The 16,266-nt window shown below is 41.9% G+C and overlaps 1 pseudogene; it reads right to left on the bottom strand.

Annotated features, from left to right (window-relative positions):
- Positions 1-649: 649 nt before the first annotated feature.
- Positions 650-15,967, bottom strand: LOC127232476 (activin receptor type-1B-like; annotated as a pseudogene).
- Between the last annotated feature and the right edge of the window lie 299 nt (positions 15,968-16,266).

Below are 16,266 nucleotides of genomic sequence, written 5' to 3'. Positions count from 1 at the left end.
TGCTCATCCCCCTCGCCGCCCCCCCCCAATTTGACCCAAAAGCCTCTCCTACCATGGACAAGTGGGCCAGCTTTGGTTCTGGTCTGAATGGAAGAGGAGGGCCTGAGACACAGGGTGCGCAATCAGCTTGCTGAGAAGAGAGGAGTTAGGACAGGAGGGACCTTCAGGAAGGCATCAGGTTAATGAGATGTGAAAGGTGCCAGTACTCAGAGACAGTACGGCCACCACACCCTTGCCTACACATTCACAGAAAGCTCAAACAGATAAGTGTGCACCTACAGACACACAAAAACACACATGTAAGGGCGTGACACAGACCAAGAACAATGTGGGGCACACCTCGGCACATGCACACTTGGCTGGACAGACAGGCAGCAGGTGGTATATCTCTGGTGGCAGTCCCTCCAGATGTCCATGAGGAAGGGGATGGTGCGGCCTGTGAGAGAGGCTACACTTCCGGTTCCTCTGAATACCTTGGTGCCAGGTTGACTGGTCCCTGGAGGAAAACCTGCAGTCCAGCAGACCACAAGGTATAGTGCTACTCCGGGGAGAGCCCAGCACCCCTTCACCATTCCTGGCTACAAGACAGATGCACTGTGTTTTGTGTACTTCCCACTGCAAGCAGTTCGACTTGTGGCATCGAGTTCTCTCAGAGTCTCCATGCCATCAGGAGGTAAATATAAAAAGTGTCTATGTCTCAAACCCAATATGGGAGTGTGCGATCTCCCAGGCTCTGTCCCTCTTGCAGGCCAGGGCTCTGGCCAGAGGGCTGGGCAGAAACAAGAGGTAGGCCTCCAGTACGCTTGCACGGTGGCTGCAGTCACCCTCACTGCCCAGGTTCTTTGTGTAGGCAAAGGAGCAGCTCAGATCTTCAGGTCTTCCTGCACACTCAGCTGGGACAGAGTCTTCTTGGTGCATAGTGCTGTCAGGCGGGCAGCACCATTGGCATACCAGCACTCCCGCAACATCTTCCCCATCACCCGCAAAGCCTCATAACTCTGCCACCAGTGGGGGACGTTGGGCCGTAACTTCTGGTCACAGACGACCTTTCTCATTTCCTCAATGGAAGGGTCTGAGGGCACTAAGTCATAATATGGCAGTTGATATTTTTCATGGCCTCCTCCAGGCTTGCATCTTTGAGCAATCTCCCAGTATACAAGTCCAAGAGCATAGATATCAGCACACTTGAAGGAATCAAAGTGCTTCATGTTGATGGTTTCATCAAGTACTTCAGGAGCCATGTATCGTTTGGTTCCCATCCTCTGATTTGGAGCAATGTTGCTGGTGTCAGTAACTGCGTCATGAACGGACAGCCAGGCCAGGTCTGCAATGGCACACATGCCATTCTTCTTCACCAGGATATTCTATGACTTTAAGTCTTGATGAGCAATTCCAGGCTTCCCTTGAGTGCCCACAATCTCCACGTGCAGGTGTGCCAACGCACTGGCTGCAGACAGGGCCAGCTTAATCATCCCCTCAATAGTCACTGTGTAGCAGTTCAGATAATCAAACATGCTCATGATAGTCAGAGACAAGCCACAGCTGGATCCAGGAGCCATTGTCTGAGAGAGGGTCCAGACTTCTTCTCTCCCCAGTCTCTACATCTTAACTCTCTCCTACTACATAACAAAAAACATAAATAAAATAAAGGGCCCCCCAGACTTATAGCTGGGAATCCAGCATGGGACTGACTCAGATCCCCTGAATATGGTCTCAGCTAGAAGGACTGAGCTAAGAGGCAGTGGAACCAGGATGTATTCCTGGTGCACAAAAGGACTTTGCGGGCACATCCCCCATGAAGGGATACTGCCTTAACCTAGAGACAGGAGAGAAGCCCTAGTCCCTACTTCAAATGACTTGACAGATTTAGATGACCCCTGGATGGCATCATCTTCATATGGAGTGGGGGGGATGGGAGGGGAAGGTATTTGGGGTGCATGTGAGGGAGGGTAGAGAGGGGAAGAGGGAGGGAGAAAAGGAGGGAGGGAAAGGGAACTGGGATCGATATGTAAAATAAAAATTAAAAAATAAATGAATAAAACTAAAAACTGAAAAATATTATTTAACTAGCTGATCATGCAAACAATTATTTGCAAAGCTTACTGTGTGTCCTGTATGTTGAAATTTTGCATGGCCTGTTGCCTCTATACTACTAAAGAAAAATATGTTTTTCTGAGCATCCCAGTTATTGAAACACTTACTATTTGAGGGGCGGATAGCCTGTGGCATGGTAAGCACATACTCTACTACTGAGTCACACTCCCATATGGACTGCATAAATGTTTAAAATGTATAAAAGTTATAAGAAGGGGTGATAGAAATGGCTAAGCAATAAAGAGTGCTTGTTGCTCTTCCAGAGGACCTGAGTTCAATTCCCAGCACCACATCAGGCATCTCACAACCATCTATAAATTAAGCTCCAGAAGAACTGGTACCCATACATAGGTGCACATGGATACACACACACACACGCACACACACACACACACACACACACACACAGGTGCGCACACATGGACACAATCATAGACAAACACATAGTCAAGATAAAAAGAAGCCTTTAGAAATGATAAAAGAGCCGGTGGTGGTGCAGACCTTTGATCCCAGCACTCAGGAAGCAGAGGCAGGTGGATCTCTGTGAGTTCAAGACCAGCCTGATCTACAAAAGCTAGTTCCAGGAGAGCCTCCAAAGCTACAGAGAAACCCTGTCTTAAAAAACAAACAAAAAAGATAAAAAGAGACTGAGAAGTTGAGACAATATGTATCCCTATAAAGTCACCTTCAAACTCATTTAAGTTGTCAGGGTTGAAATTTTTGTTCATGCTTGTGTTACCAGATCTGACCTTTAATTGTCACTCAAGGAGCAAGTAGCACTGGAGTGGAATATGTTCTTACCTTAAAACCATGCTTTCAACTTCAAATCTGGAGCTGAGAAATTCAAAAACATTTCTCTTGAAAGAAAGAGACCAGTAAAAGTCATTGATGATGGATGAAAACTCAAACCTGCCATTTTTTATGTAAAGAAATTCACTTTTGCTAAGAAACAGTTACCCCTGTGTTCTGTGCAGATCCCATGGGCAGGGAGGCGGCCATCAGATCCAGTGTGAGAACACCAGGGTATGGAATGGCACAGGCCCCAAGTCCCACTCATGGGCACAGAAAGAGGCTTTACACAAGAGAGAAAGGACTTTCCTAGGTAAGTCTTGTTATTTCACAAATGCAGGAAAATTTTAAACTACCACTGCTCCATTAATGGCATGAGCCAAGGTCTTGAGTTTTTACAGGAGATAAATATGGTGTGTGTGTGTGTGTGTGTGTGTATGTGTGTGTGTGTGTATGCACGCGCATGCGTGCGTGCGTGTGGTGTGAATACATATCTGTTGGGACAATTTTCTAAATCTGTGACTTCCTCTGTTTGGAGGAATGTAGTCAGAGGATACTGGTAGGTCCATTGATGATTTATGAACAAAGCATATCCCTGACCATAGTGCATGCAAGCATTAAGAGTTACAAAAGTCACCTGGTACATGGGATCAGAAATATAGCATTCCCTTCTACCCTGAAAGCTCTGATTGAGTCGCTCAGAGATGGAATTGGGACTCTCTCCAAACTACTTTGATCCTTGAGAAACACCATATTTGGTGGTTGAAAGGGGTTATCACTTACTGTATTTTTCTTATTCAAGTTTTATTTAAAGTGAAGGATGGAAGAAAACAAATGTTCTACTGGAGTACAAGGTGATCAGCTTTTAAAATTTCAGATTATGAGTTAGTAATTATGTTACTCAGAAAATTTCTGTTAGGATTTCTGTTGCTGTGAAGAGACAACATGACCACGGCAACTCTTAAAATGGAGGTGACAGCTTACAGTTCAGAGGTTCAGTCCATTACCATCATGGCAGGGAGCATGGTGGCAGACAGGAAGACATAGTGCTGGAGAAGTAGCTGAGAGTCCTACATCTTGCTGGCAACAGGAAGTGGACTGAGACACTGGACAGTATCTTGAGCATAGAAGAACTCAAAATCTGCCCTCTCAGAGAACAAGGCCATACCCACTCCAAAAAAGCTATACCTCCTAATAGTGCCACTACCTTTGGGGGAGATTTTCTTTCAAACCATCATAATTTCTTTCCTTAAAAAAGAAAAAAAAAAAAAAAAACTTCAACAGCTCTTTGGGATCTCCTGGCCTGGGACTGTGGGCAGGTCAACTCGCCCCCTGCAGACCAGGCAATCCAGAGTCTGCTGATTCGATGTTCTAGTCCTGCCCCCACTCAGGGAAGGAGAGGGGAGGAGACCTGTATCAGGCCAAATTTCTGCTTGCCCTCTTTGGGATCTCCTGGCCAGGGGACTGTGTGGGCAGGTCGAATCGCCCCTGGAGGACCAAGCAACCCAGAGTCAGCTGACATCACCATGCTAGTCCCGCCTTCACCCACCAGGAGAGGAGGGTCTCAGACCTTCTTACACGCAGTGGAAGAGAAACTTGGACCCATACCCACAAGGAGAGAAAGAGACCCCACCTGCACCCACTGAAAGAAGGGATGGAAAGACAACAATATAAGAATACATTCAACAACAGAAAAACCAATATGACTCCACCAGAGTCTAGGAACTCTACACCAGCAAGACCTGAACATCCCAACACAGATGAATCAGGACAGAATGACCATAAAACAACTTCATGAAGATGATAGAGGCCCTCAAAGAGGAAATGAAAAAAAAATCCTTTAAAGAAATGGGAAAAAAAAGACAAACCAAAAATTACAAGAAACAATTCAAACAGTGCAAAACAGTGCAAGCTTTGAAAGCTGAAATAGAAAAAAAAAATCACTGTCTGAGGGAATGCTGGAATTAGAAAAGCTGTGTAAATGAACAGGAACTACAGATGCAAACATAACAAACAGAATACAACAGATGAAATAGAGATTCTCATCTTAAGTTCAACAAATCCCTAACTAAAAATATCCAGGAAATATGGGGCACCGTGAAAAGGCCAGGCCTAAGAATATTAGGTATAGAAACCCAACTCAAAGGTGCAGAAAACATACTCAACAAAATCATGCAAGAAAACTTTCCCAACCTAAAGAAAGACATGCCAATGAAAGTACAAGAAGCTTACAGTACACCAAAATGAGTGAACCACAAAAGAAAGTCCCTACCCCACATAATGATCAAAACACCAAACATACAGAATAAAGAAAGAACATTAATGAGCAGCAAAGGAAAAAGGCCAAGTAACATATAAAGGTAAACCTAACAGAATTACACCTGACTTGTCCATGAAAACTCTGAAAGCCAGAAGGTCCTGGATAGATATTCCAGCCCAGACTACTATATCCAGCAAAGCTTTCTATCCCTATAGATGGAGAAAACAAGATATTCCACGGCAAAACCAGATTTAAACAATACATATCCACTAATTCAGCCCTACAGAAAGTTCTGGAAGGAAAACTCCAACCTAAGAAAGTTAACTACACTCACAAAAACATAGGCAATAGACAATCCCACTTTACCAACAGCCAAAAGAAAAAAATCCACACACAATACACCGACAACAACAAACCCAAAACAAACAAGAATTAACAATCAATGGTCCTTAATTTCCCTCAATATTAATGGTCTTAACTCACCTATAAAAAGACACAGACTAACAGAATGGATATGAATCCATCCTTCTGCTGCATACAAGAAAACACCTCAACTTCAAAGACAGACGTTACTTCAGAGTAAAGGGTTGGGAAAAGATTTTCCAATCAAATGGACCTAAGAAACAAGCTGGTGTAGCTTTCCTAAAATCTAACAAATTAGACTTCAAACTAAAATCAACCAAAAGAGATATTCATCACAGGAAAAATCCATCAGGATGAAGTCTCAATTCTGAACATCTATGCCCCAAATACAAACATTACTAAAACTCAAATCAAACATAAAACCTTACCACTAGACAGGACTGCCAGACAGAAACTTAACAAAGAAACAAAAGAACTAACAAAAGTTATGACCCAATTGTGTTTAACAGATATCTATAGAACATTCTATCCAAACACAAAAGAATATACCTTCTTCTCAGCGCCATATGGAACCTTCTCTAAAATTGACCACATACTCGGTAACATAACAAACCTTAACAGATACAAAAAGAAAAAAAAGTGGAATAACCTGTGTATCATATCATTTAAAGTTAGAATTCAACAACAACACAAATTCCAGAAACCCTACAAACTCATGGAAATTGAACAATGCACAACGGCACCATTCCTGGGTCAAGGAAGAAATAAAGAAAGAAATTAAAGACTTCCTAGAATTCAATGAGAATAAAGACACGCATACCCAAACTTATGGGACACTTTGGAAGCAGTGATAAGAAGAAAGTTTATATAATAAATGCCCACATGAAGAAACTGGAGCCTGTGGGAGGCAGAGGCAGGCAGATCTCTGTGAGTTCGAGGCCAGCTTGATCTACAGAGCTAGTTCCAGGACAGCCAAAGATACACAGAGAAACCCTGTCTCAAAATAACTGAGGGAAAAAAAGGAAAGGAAGGAAGGAAAGAAGGAGGAAAGGAAGGAAGGAAGAAAAAAGAAAGGAAGGAAGGAAGGAAGGAAGGAAGGAAGGAAGGAAGGAAGGAAGGAAGGAGAAAGTCACATTGGAGAATTAACAGCACAGCTGAAAGCTCTAGAACAAAAAGAAGCAAACTCATGCCAGAGAAGTAGAAACCAGGAAATAATCAAATTGAAGGCTGAAATTGATAAAAGTAGAAACAGACAACATTACAAAGAATCAATGTAACAAAGTGTTGGTTCTTTGCGAAAAATCAATAAGATAGACAAACCTTTGTCCAAACTAGCAAAAGGCAGAGAAAGAACATGCAAATTAACAAAATCAGAAATGAAAAGGGGGACATAACAATGGACCCTGAGGAAATACAGAAAATCTTCAGGTCATCTTTAAAAGCATGTACTCCACAAAATTCAGAAATTTAAAGGAAATGGACAATATTCTGGATAGATATCACTTACCAAAATTAAATTAAGAACAGATAAGCAATTTAAACAGACCTATAACTTCTAATGAAATAGAAGTAGTCATCAAAAGTCTCCCAACGAAAAAAAGCCCAGGGCCAGATTTCTTCAGTGCAGAATTCTACCAGAAATTCAAAGAATAGCTAATATCAATACTCCTCAAAGTGTTCCATACAATAGAAACAGAAGGGCCATTGCCAAACTCTTTTTACGAGGCAACAATTACCTTGGTACCCAAGTCACTCAAAAGACACAACTAAGAAAAAGAACTACAGACAAATATCCCTCATGAACATTGATGTAAAAACACTCAATAAAATAATGGCAAATCAAATCCAAGAACACATCAGAGAAATCATCCACCATGATCAAGTAGGCTTCGTCCCAGGAATGCAGGAATGATTCAACATAAAAAAAATCTATTAATGTAATTCACCATATAAACAAAATGAAAAAGAAAAAACACATGATCATGTCACTGGATGCTGAAAAAGCCTTTGACAAAATCCAACATCCCTTCAAGATAAAGATATTGGACAGATCAGAGATAACAGGAACATACATAAACATAATAAAAGCAATATACAGCAAACCAACAGCCAAAATCTAACTAAATGGAGAGAAACAAGACAAGCCTGTCCTCTCTCTCCATATATCTTCAATATTGTACTTGAAGTTCAAGCTAGAGCAATAAGAAAACAAAAGGAGATCAAGGGGGTCCAAACTGAAAAGGACAAAATCAAACTGTCACTATTAGCAGATGATATCATAGTTTATATAAGTGACCCTACAGCTTATAAATACCTTCAGAAAAGTGGCAGGATACAAAATTAACTCAAAAAAAAATCAGTAGCCTTACTATATGCAGACGATAAAGTGGCTGAGAAAGAAATCAGAGAAACATCACCCTTTACCACAGCCACAAACAACATAAAGTATCTTGGGGTCAAGGCACCTGAGCTCAGGGCATCTGTCCCTTTTATAGCAAGCAGTAAGCTTAGGGTGTTTACTGAAAGGAGCCATGCAGCCACAGTTAAAAAAAAAATCACATTGCACTGTCATCCCTGTTATCAAATGGCCCATGTAAAAGAATGTTCGATGCCCTGGGAGTTCAGCACATGTAGCAAAAGGTATGGGGGCAGAAGGGGCCCCCTTCTTACTTATCACGCCTGGCATTATAACACAAATGAATGGGATTTTAAGATAAAGCTATGCGCCTAATTTCAAAGAAGAAAATGTAAGATGGAAATCCTACCATGTCATTTCAATGCCTTTGCAAAGAAAGTCACTGGATAGAAGTGTGAAGATCTGACTTCTCATGACCAACTTTTTAAAAGTTTAATGGGTACACTGAGCATCAGGTGTCATTGTAGTATTTTCTGATGAAATTTGTGTTAGTTGATTCTCCTCCCACTCCACCCCATTATCTCCCAAGCCCCCCCTTTTCCTCTCTCGTCAGTCTCCTTTCCAATTTCATATCAATATGTCCCTTTGCCCCCACCCATAGACAGTTCTTTTTTTACTCCTTCACCCTCTCTTAGACTTGTTCTATTTTTTTAAGTGTTGCCTGAATTTACACATACATATGTATCAAGCCAGCATCTGCATAGGAGAGAGAATATGCCGTTTTTATCTTTTAGTTTGAGTTACCCCATTTAATATAGTATTTCCAAGTCCATCTTTTTTTCCTGCAAATTTCATACATAATTTTTCTTTACAGCTGAGTAAAATTTCACTGTGTTTCTCTTCCACATTTTCCCTGATCCATTTGTCTGTGGATGGGCACCTACACTGATTGCATTTCCTTGTTATTGTGAATATAGAAGCAATAAACAAGGTGTGCAAGTGTTTTGTGGTAAGATACGGAGTCCTTTGACTATCTATGGACATCAGATTTAAAATCATTATTTAAACTCCATAGAATTGAAAAAAAGTATTTTTTTAAATTGTAGAGGTAACTGCTGCCTAAGAGAAATACCCTCAAGATAATGGTTAGTTTTTATGAACTAGGAATAGGAAAATAGTCAATGGGACCACTGTGGAACCATGTGAGCAAGGCTAAGATGAGGGATGGGGGAAAGAGAGAGGGGGAGGGAGAGGCAGGCTGAACTATCAAACTATCAAGGGAAGACCTATGACAAGATTCCGCTGGAAGACTCAGGTTTTCAAGACTCAGTTGGCCTAAAAGCATTGCACAGGAGGATTATTCCATATCCTGTCATCTCTCCTTCACATCTTGAAAGTGTGGAAGAGGGCCAGTCACTCGCAGCCAGGTTTTGAAGTGCACCATTTGGGAGCCAGATGTCCATTAATGCTAATTGGACCACTGGCCTCCTCTACATCTCACTGACACGAGGAAGGCAGAGCTGCCCTGCCTTCTGCAGCATTAAAATTTAAGAACACCATCATCTATACAATAAGCCATAAAATATTCACACGGACCTGTGCTCTGCTTTGTATTGTAACTCCTGGATGATTCTTCAACAGCCTACTTAGTAATATGAAAAAACACTACTGCTCAATGTAGTTCTTATATTTAAACATTTAATATATGCTTCTAGAACATTTGAAGCACTTATGAATGGAATTTCCTTCAATTATTTCCTTACTGAATCTCTAGACATGCCTATACCAACGTATCTCAGAAAGAAGTTAGAGTATTTTTCAAGAAATAAAAATTTAATACCTTCATTTCAGAAATTAAATACCTACATAATTATACATATGTCTATATAGATAAGTTTATTATGTACTCCAAGAGCCTATGAACATCATTATTTATTTATAAGCATATTGATTTATTTTTGGCTCTTAGTCTCAACTTAAGAGGGTAAATTTGAGGGAGCACTAATGTCAGTCTTCATTGGATGAAATGTTGCTTAAAGAAAAACAATTCCCCACTGAAATTTATAAATACCCATAATTTTTAACTGAGGCAATGCTATTAAACTTTTTCAAAGAATAAATCACACTCAAAGGGAATCTTAGATGATTCTGGGTTGTCCACAGCAGAATCCACTCTGCCCAGTATAAGAAAGAAAGGTTATATTATGGGTGGAAGGTAGGTTTCAGAATATTTGAAAATGTAGGAACTTTTTCTACTTTAAACTTCAAGCAACAACTCTGGAGAAGACACTGGACAGACTCTAGAACTCCATGGTTTATCTGAGAAGCAGGACCCCCACCTTTGAGCAAAAAGTCACATGGCTACTGCCCATACATGTGCCAGGAACACCGATGCCCCTACACCCCTTTCCCAAAAAATTTCAAATAAAAACATCATAAAGATGGCCAACCTTCAGGATCTAAAAGAAAGAATGGCCAGGAGATTTGCCATTTAGTTCTATTCTGTGTGGCTGGAGAAATGGCTTAGCATTTGAGAACTCTGGCTGCTCTTCTAGAGAATTGGAGTTCAGTTCCCAGCACCCACATGGCAGCTCACAACTGTCTGTAGCTCCAGTTCCAGGAGATCCAACACCCTCACACAAACATACATGCAGGCAAAATGTCAGTGCACATAAAATAAAAAATAAATATTTTTTCTAAAAAGTTTGAGCCGGGTGGTAGTGGCACACGCCTTTAATCCCAGCACTCAGGAGGCAGAAGCGGGCATATGTCTGTGAGTTTGAGGCCAGCCTGGTCTACAGAGTTAGTTCCGGGACAGACTCCAAAGCTACACAGAGAAACCCTGTCTCAATTTTAAAAAAACAAAAATCAAAAAATGTTGGGCAGTGGTAGCACTCGGGAGGCAGAGGCCAGTGACTATCTGTGAGTTGAAAGCCAGCCACATCTACAGAGCTAGTTCCAGGACAGCTGGGGCTGTTACACAGAGAAACCCTGTCTCGAAAAACCAAAATAAATAAATAAATAGTAGGCTTATACTATGAAGAAGAACAAAAAATGTTAGTGTGTACTCAAGCTGAATTACAAGTGGCAATGCAGGCTCTTACCATGAAGTTTGTGGTACTTTGTCTAGTAAGTTTTACATGATTTTCTTACTGTAGACAATGCACAGGTTGTCCCAGCACTCACCCAATGTTTAACCACTGATTTGCTACTTTGCTCATATGATCTTCATGCTGTTTTCAGTTCTACTCTCCTTCCGGTCTACTCTCCTTCCGGTGGACCTGAAAAACTCATCATTCAATTACTGAGTGGTTTATAACTCAAACTCCAAACTGACATGTTTTGTTTGGTCAATATTAAATTTGTAACATGTCTTTTTGTGGCTGCTTTTTCTTCGTTTGTTTTGTGGATGTTTGGTTTTGTTTTCTTGCTTGCTTTTTTGAGGATGGAATCTCACAGGATAGCTAGCCCAGGCTTGCCTTAAGCATACTATATGATGCAGGCTAGCCTAACTCATGGTTATCCTGCTTCAGCCTCCTATGAGCTGAGGTCATAAGCCTACACCACAATAGCCAGTTCCTAACATGCCTTTGTCTCTGAAGTGCTATTCTCCATCTGTTGCTTCTCTTGTTAGGGAACTGCCATGACCAGGAGAATGTTTTTATGCCATTTACTCTTGATACATCACAGTTTGACAAAATTGGAGCTGTGTTTCATCCAGCAAATTGCAAAATAACCTGTTCTTTTTAGGCATAGTCAAATATTTTGTTTTGGCTTTTCAAATTTTTTTTTTTTTTTGTTTTTTGAGACAAGGTTTCTCTGTGTAACCCTGGCTGTCTTGGAACTCACTCTGTAGAGCAGACTGGCTTCAGACTCACAGAGATCCACCTGCCTCTGCCTCCCAAGTGCTGGGATTAAAGGTGTATGTCACCACCACCTGGTACTGGCATAGCTGAATCTTAGAAAGAAAGAAAGAGAGAGAAAGGGAAGGAGGGAGGGAGGGAGAAAGGAAGGAAGGAAGGAAGAAAGGGAGGGAGGAAGGGAGAAAGAAAGGAAGATTTAGAAAGTGGCAGAGGGACTCCATGGTGCTTGGGTGTTTCTCTAATTCTGATAACCAAATAAGAATGTCTCTTATGTATTTTCCAAATGTTTCCTCCCTCCTTCCTTCCACCCCCCTTCTTTCTTTCACATGGTGGATGCCAGGAAGTACAATTTTCTATATACAGAACCATGAGAATTTGGGATGATCTTAATAAAGCAAACCACCACCGCCACCCTCAAAAAAGAACGGAGATATCACACACAGCCAGGAGGTCATCCTCCCCAGCATCCATGAGCTTCCACAGTGCCAGGCAGCCAGCCTCAGTGAAGAAGCTGGCAAATGGTCCTTTCAAACCTAGCTTAACTGGCTTATATATGTTACAATTTGATGGAAGAAAACACCCCATAAAAGTGATTTAAGGGAGGAAGGCTTTTTGGCTCACATTTTGAGGCGACAATCCATCATTGTGGGGGAGCAAAGATGGCCAAAGCTTAAAGCATCAATATTCAGGAAGCAGAGGGATGAATACTAACACTACACTTGTTTTTTCCTTTTTATTTAGCTCACAGGTCTAGCCTCTATAGGAAGGGGCCACCCACAGTTAATGTGGGGCCTCTCGTTTCAATTAACCTATGTGGATAATCCACCATAGATATGTTCAGGGGTTTCTTTTCAAGGTGGTTCTAGATCTTGTCTAGTTGACAGCCAGGGTTAGCTATCATGCCCAGCAAACAGGGTTAACCAAAAGCCAGGAAAATGCTGGGGCGTAGGAGTCACTCCACAGAGGACTAGGAATGAGAAGCTCAAATATGTCTCTCTCTCTCTTTTTTTTCTTTCTTTTTTAAAGTACTGTGTTCCAATGTGCATTAATATTGCATCTGACTGCTATTTTTGAGAATGAACTGTGATATGGCTACTAAATCTTTAAAATGTTTGCATTTTTAAAAGTCTAAAAAGACAGCTCAGAACCTTTACCCTTTATCAATACAAAGATTAACTCCACCTTCAGGTATCAGCAAGGTGCCTGAAGCAAGTTAGAAGCAATCCCACCACCACCAAAATAGATAGCGAATACTCCAGAAAAGCAAACCTGAAGCAGAAATTCTGGTGAATGTGGGAGCCCATGGTAGCCACACACAGAACAGAAGGAAAGGTTGTGCTCTGGTACCACATCCCTCCAGGTGGGATGAGACTAGGACCAGGGTGAACTTCTTGTAGGGAAGGAATAGGCAATGGGGCCCTCAAAGACCCCATCACCACTAGACTTCTGTAGCCTTAGATGTGAAAAGTTCTTGAAGGCTTCACGGACGCCAAGCCCAACTGAGGATGCTCCTCAAATCTACATGTTGATCTCAACCCAGAAAAGGAGAGCATGCTGTGCTCTGCCTGTGCTATGCTGTTACTGCTCTGTTACTGGGACTGGAGCCATGGACAGAGTACAGACTGACCCAGGGGCAAGTACCCATGGCATGACGCTGTCTCTGAGGCTCAGGGACCACTGAACCATGTCCACCCAGTAGCACACCGACTCTCAGCACAGCTACTGCTATTGCCTGTGTTTAAGGATCAAGTTGATGCAAAGCCCACCTCACAGCTCTACCATTGCCATGGTACCACCTCGTCCAAGGAATCCCAAGGCTTTAAAGAGTCAAACAGAGATGCTCTTTCTGGGACTCCACAGACAAGCTGCCTTCCATCCCATGGAATCAGAACCTTGGTTGAGCTTTGCTACCTCCTTCTCCATGGTAGCCACAGTGCCTTGTCTGCCTGAGTACAGACTACAGTTCAAACTGTAGATGCACCCACCTCTCTGGAGCCTTTGCTGAACTGTTCCTGGTGCCCTGGAGCCCAAGCTATAACATTCTCAAGCCAGCCTGAGTACCCTGCTATTGCTGCAGTTGGTCTGACAGAAAGAACATGGACAGAGTTCAAAGTCTCAACTCTGTGGTACTTTGTTCCCTAGAGCCCAAAGTGCCATTGTGCCCCCTTGTTTTTGGGTTCTGCAGCTGCCTTCTGTCCCCTGGGGCCTAAGCATCCTTTGTTTCCCAGAACCACACCCACAGTTGTCCTCTCCTGTTAGGATCGGAAGCACAGCTCTGTGCCAGGCTCCCGGGCTTTGGCTGCTGGTTGGTGCCCCAAGGAAGACTTCGCTCAGTGGGAGAACTTCATTCAGGTATGCCTTGAGGGTGAAACTATGCTTCCATTCTCAGGTATTTTCCCATTGTTTTGTAGTTTTCCAGTACCCCTGCAACCTGGTTCCAAGGATCCTCTGGTCACCTTTTCCCTGGGTACCATACCATTGCTGCTGCCTCTGAGCTTTGAAAGACATTATAGCAAGAGATGCACTCATCTGTGACTTCCCACTGTGAGGAAGATAAGAAGATCCTTAGAGCCCTGTTCCTAAGGACCTGAGTTACCACTATCGCTGTCACAGATTCCTGCAATGAAAACTAAAGCAGTTTCTAGTGTTGAAGACACGAGACTGTCACTGTACTCACCCTCATGTCTGTGTGCAAACAAGAGTCTGTCTCTACACAAGGCACTCTAGGGTTAGCAAGACAGATCAGCAGATAAAAGTACTTGCCATACAAACCTGACGACCAGAGTTTGATCTCCAAAACCCACAGTGGAAAGAAAAACTGACTCCCAAAAGTTGTTCTGTGATCACACACACACACACACACACACACACACACACACACACACACACACTTCTAACACGATTGTTACAATTCAAAGGAACTGGAGGTAATTAACTTATAACAAGCTCTTAAGGAATTTGAAACACACACACATATTTATATAAGTTATGACAACAAAAACATAAATTGTGGGGGGCAGAGTAAAAGTAGGGTTTCTGTACATGACAGAAGTTATTAGCTGAAGATAGTAGTTTAAATAATTGTTTGTGTAATTCTCATATAACCATAAAATGGAAAATGACAGTAGCTACATCAACAACAAAGAGGAAGAAATTAAAACTATAGAAAACTACCAAATCCCAAAGGCAAGTGAGGAAGAAATGAAAAGAGTAACAACAAAGCACCTAAAAAAGCAAGTAGCAGGCTGTCCACAGTTGTCCTTACCTACCGACGGTGACTCTGGATTGAAACGGGTTAAACTCACTAATCAGGAAGACATGGACTAGCAAAACAAATTGGAAGGAAACCAATTGCATGCTGCTTGTAAGGGTCCTGGTTAAGATTAACGATGTGCACAGGCTGATTGTGAGAGAGATGGTAACCAAAAGGTAGCACAATGGTTCTATGGTATCTGATACAATGGACATCAAGTCCAAACCAGTTGCAAGAAACAAGATCATTATACAACATTAAAGGGGTCAGTTCATCAATAGAATACTGCAATAGCAAGCAAAGTCTCCCTACCTAGGCAAGTCCAGGACCTGAAGGTATCAGAGATAAACTCTACCAAATACACAAAGGAATGTTAACGCCAATACTTCTTAAATTCTAGAGAGGATTCTCCCAATTATAGTTTATCGAGCCAGCATCACTTTGATAACCAAATCCGGTAGAGACAACAAATAGGAAAGAAAGGTAGAGAGATTTCAGTTTGAATAAAATATTAGCAAACTGGAATCAACACAACATCAAAAAGGGTCACACATCATGACTTGGATCTATCCTTGATGTGCAAACATTTGCTAGCTCTTTGCGGTAAGAGGGCATAAAGGCAAATACTCCCTCTTCAGGCTAGAGTTGGGGTTCTAAATACCATTCTCTAATGACAAGAGCCATGTTTATTATAGGACTGGAGGGTTCTTGAGCTCTGGGCATGGAAAATATAAGGTGAGATTAGACAATAAGTGAAAGTTGATATTAGGTGAATTTTTTTTTTTTTTTTTTTTTTACTTTTTAGGGTTTTTAATAGTCAAACGCAGAGGTTTGGTTCATTTCAGCTCTTTCACCGCCAAACCAGGGGACAGGGACTGCTTCAACTTCTCAGCCTTCTCTTTGTCTGTGATGACCAGGGTGTAAAGGTACCTGCTGCAGCGAACCTTAAACTTCACATTATCCTTGTTCTTCTTAATCTTGACAGGCATCCTTCCGCTGGGCCGTGAGCAGAAAGTCCTTGATCTCCTCAATTTTCCGTAGCATGGCAACGGATGCTCTGCGCTGCAGACTGCACCCCAAATACCAGGTAAAAATTTTTTAAACCAGAGAAATGTGAGAGTTTCAATGGCCAGAGCTGAAATAATTTGGGCTATATATTAAACAGTAACAGACATGAATTACAAGTCAAACAATAAAATACCTATCCTACACAAATAGTCAAGAGTGTGAACAGAGGAAGGGAAGGAAGCCGCAAGAAAGGGGAATGCAGAACATAAACAACACTAGA

This window comes from Phodopus roborovskii, unplaced genomic scaffold, assembly GCF_943737965.1.
Source record: "Phodopus roborovskii unplaced genomic scaffold, PHOROB, whole genome shotgun sequence".
NCBI lineage: Eukaryota > Metazoa > Chordata > Mammalia > Rodentia > Cricetidae > Phodopus > Phodopus roborovskii.
Note: the sequence above shows the minus strand (reverse complement) of the source record. Positions and strands in the feature narration are given on the sequence as shown.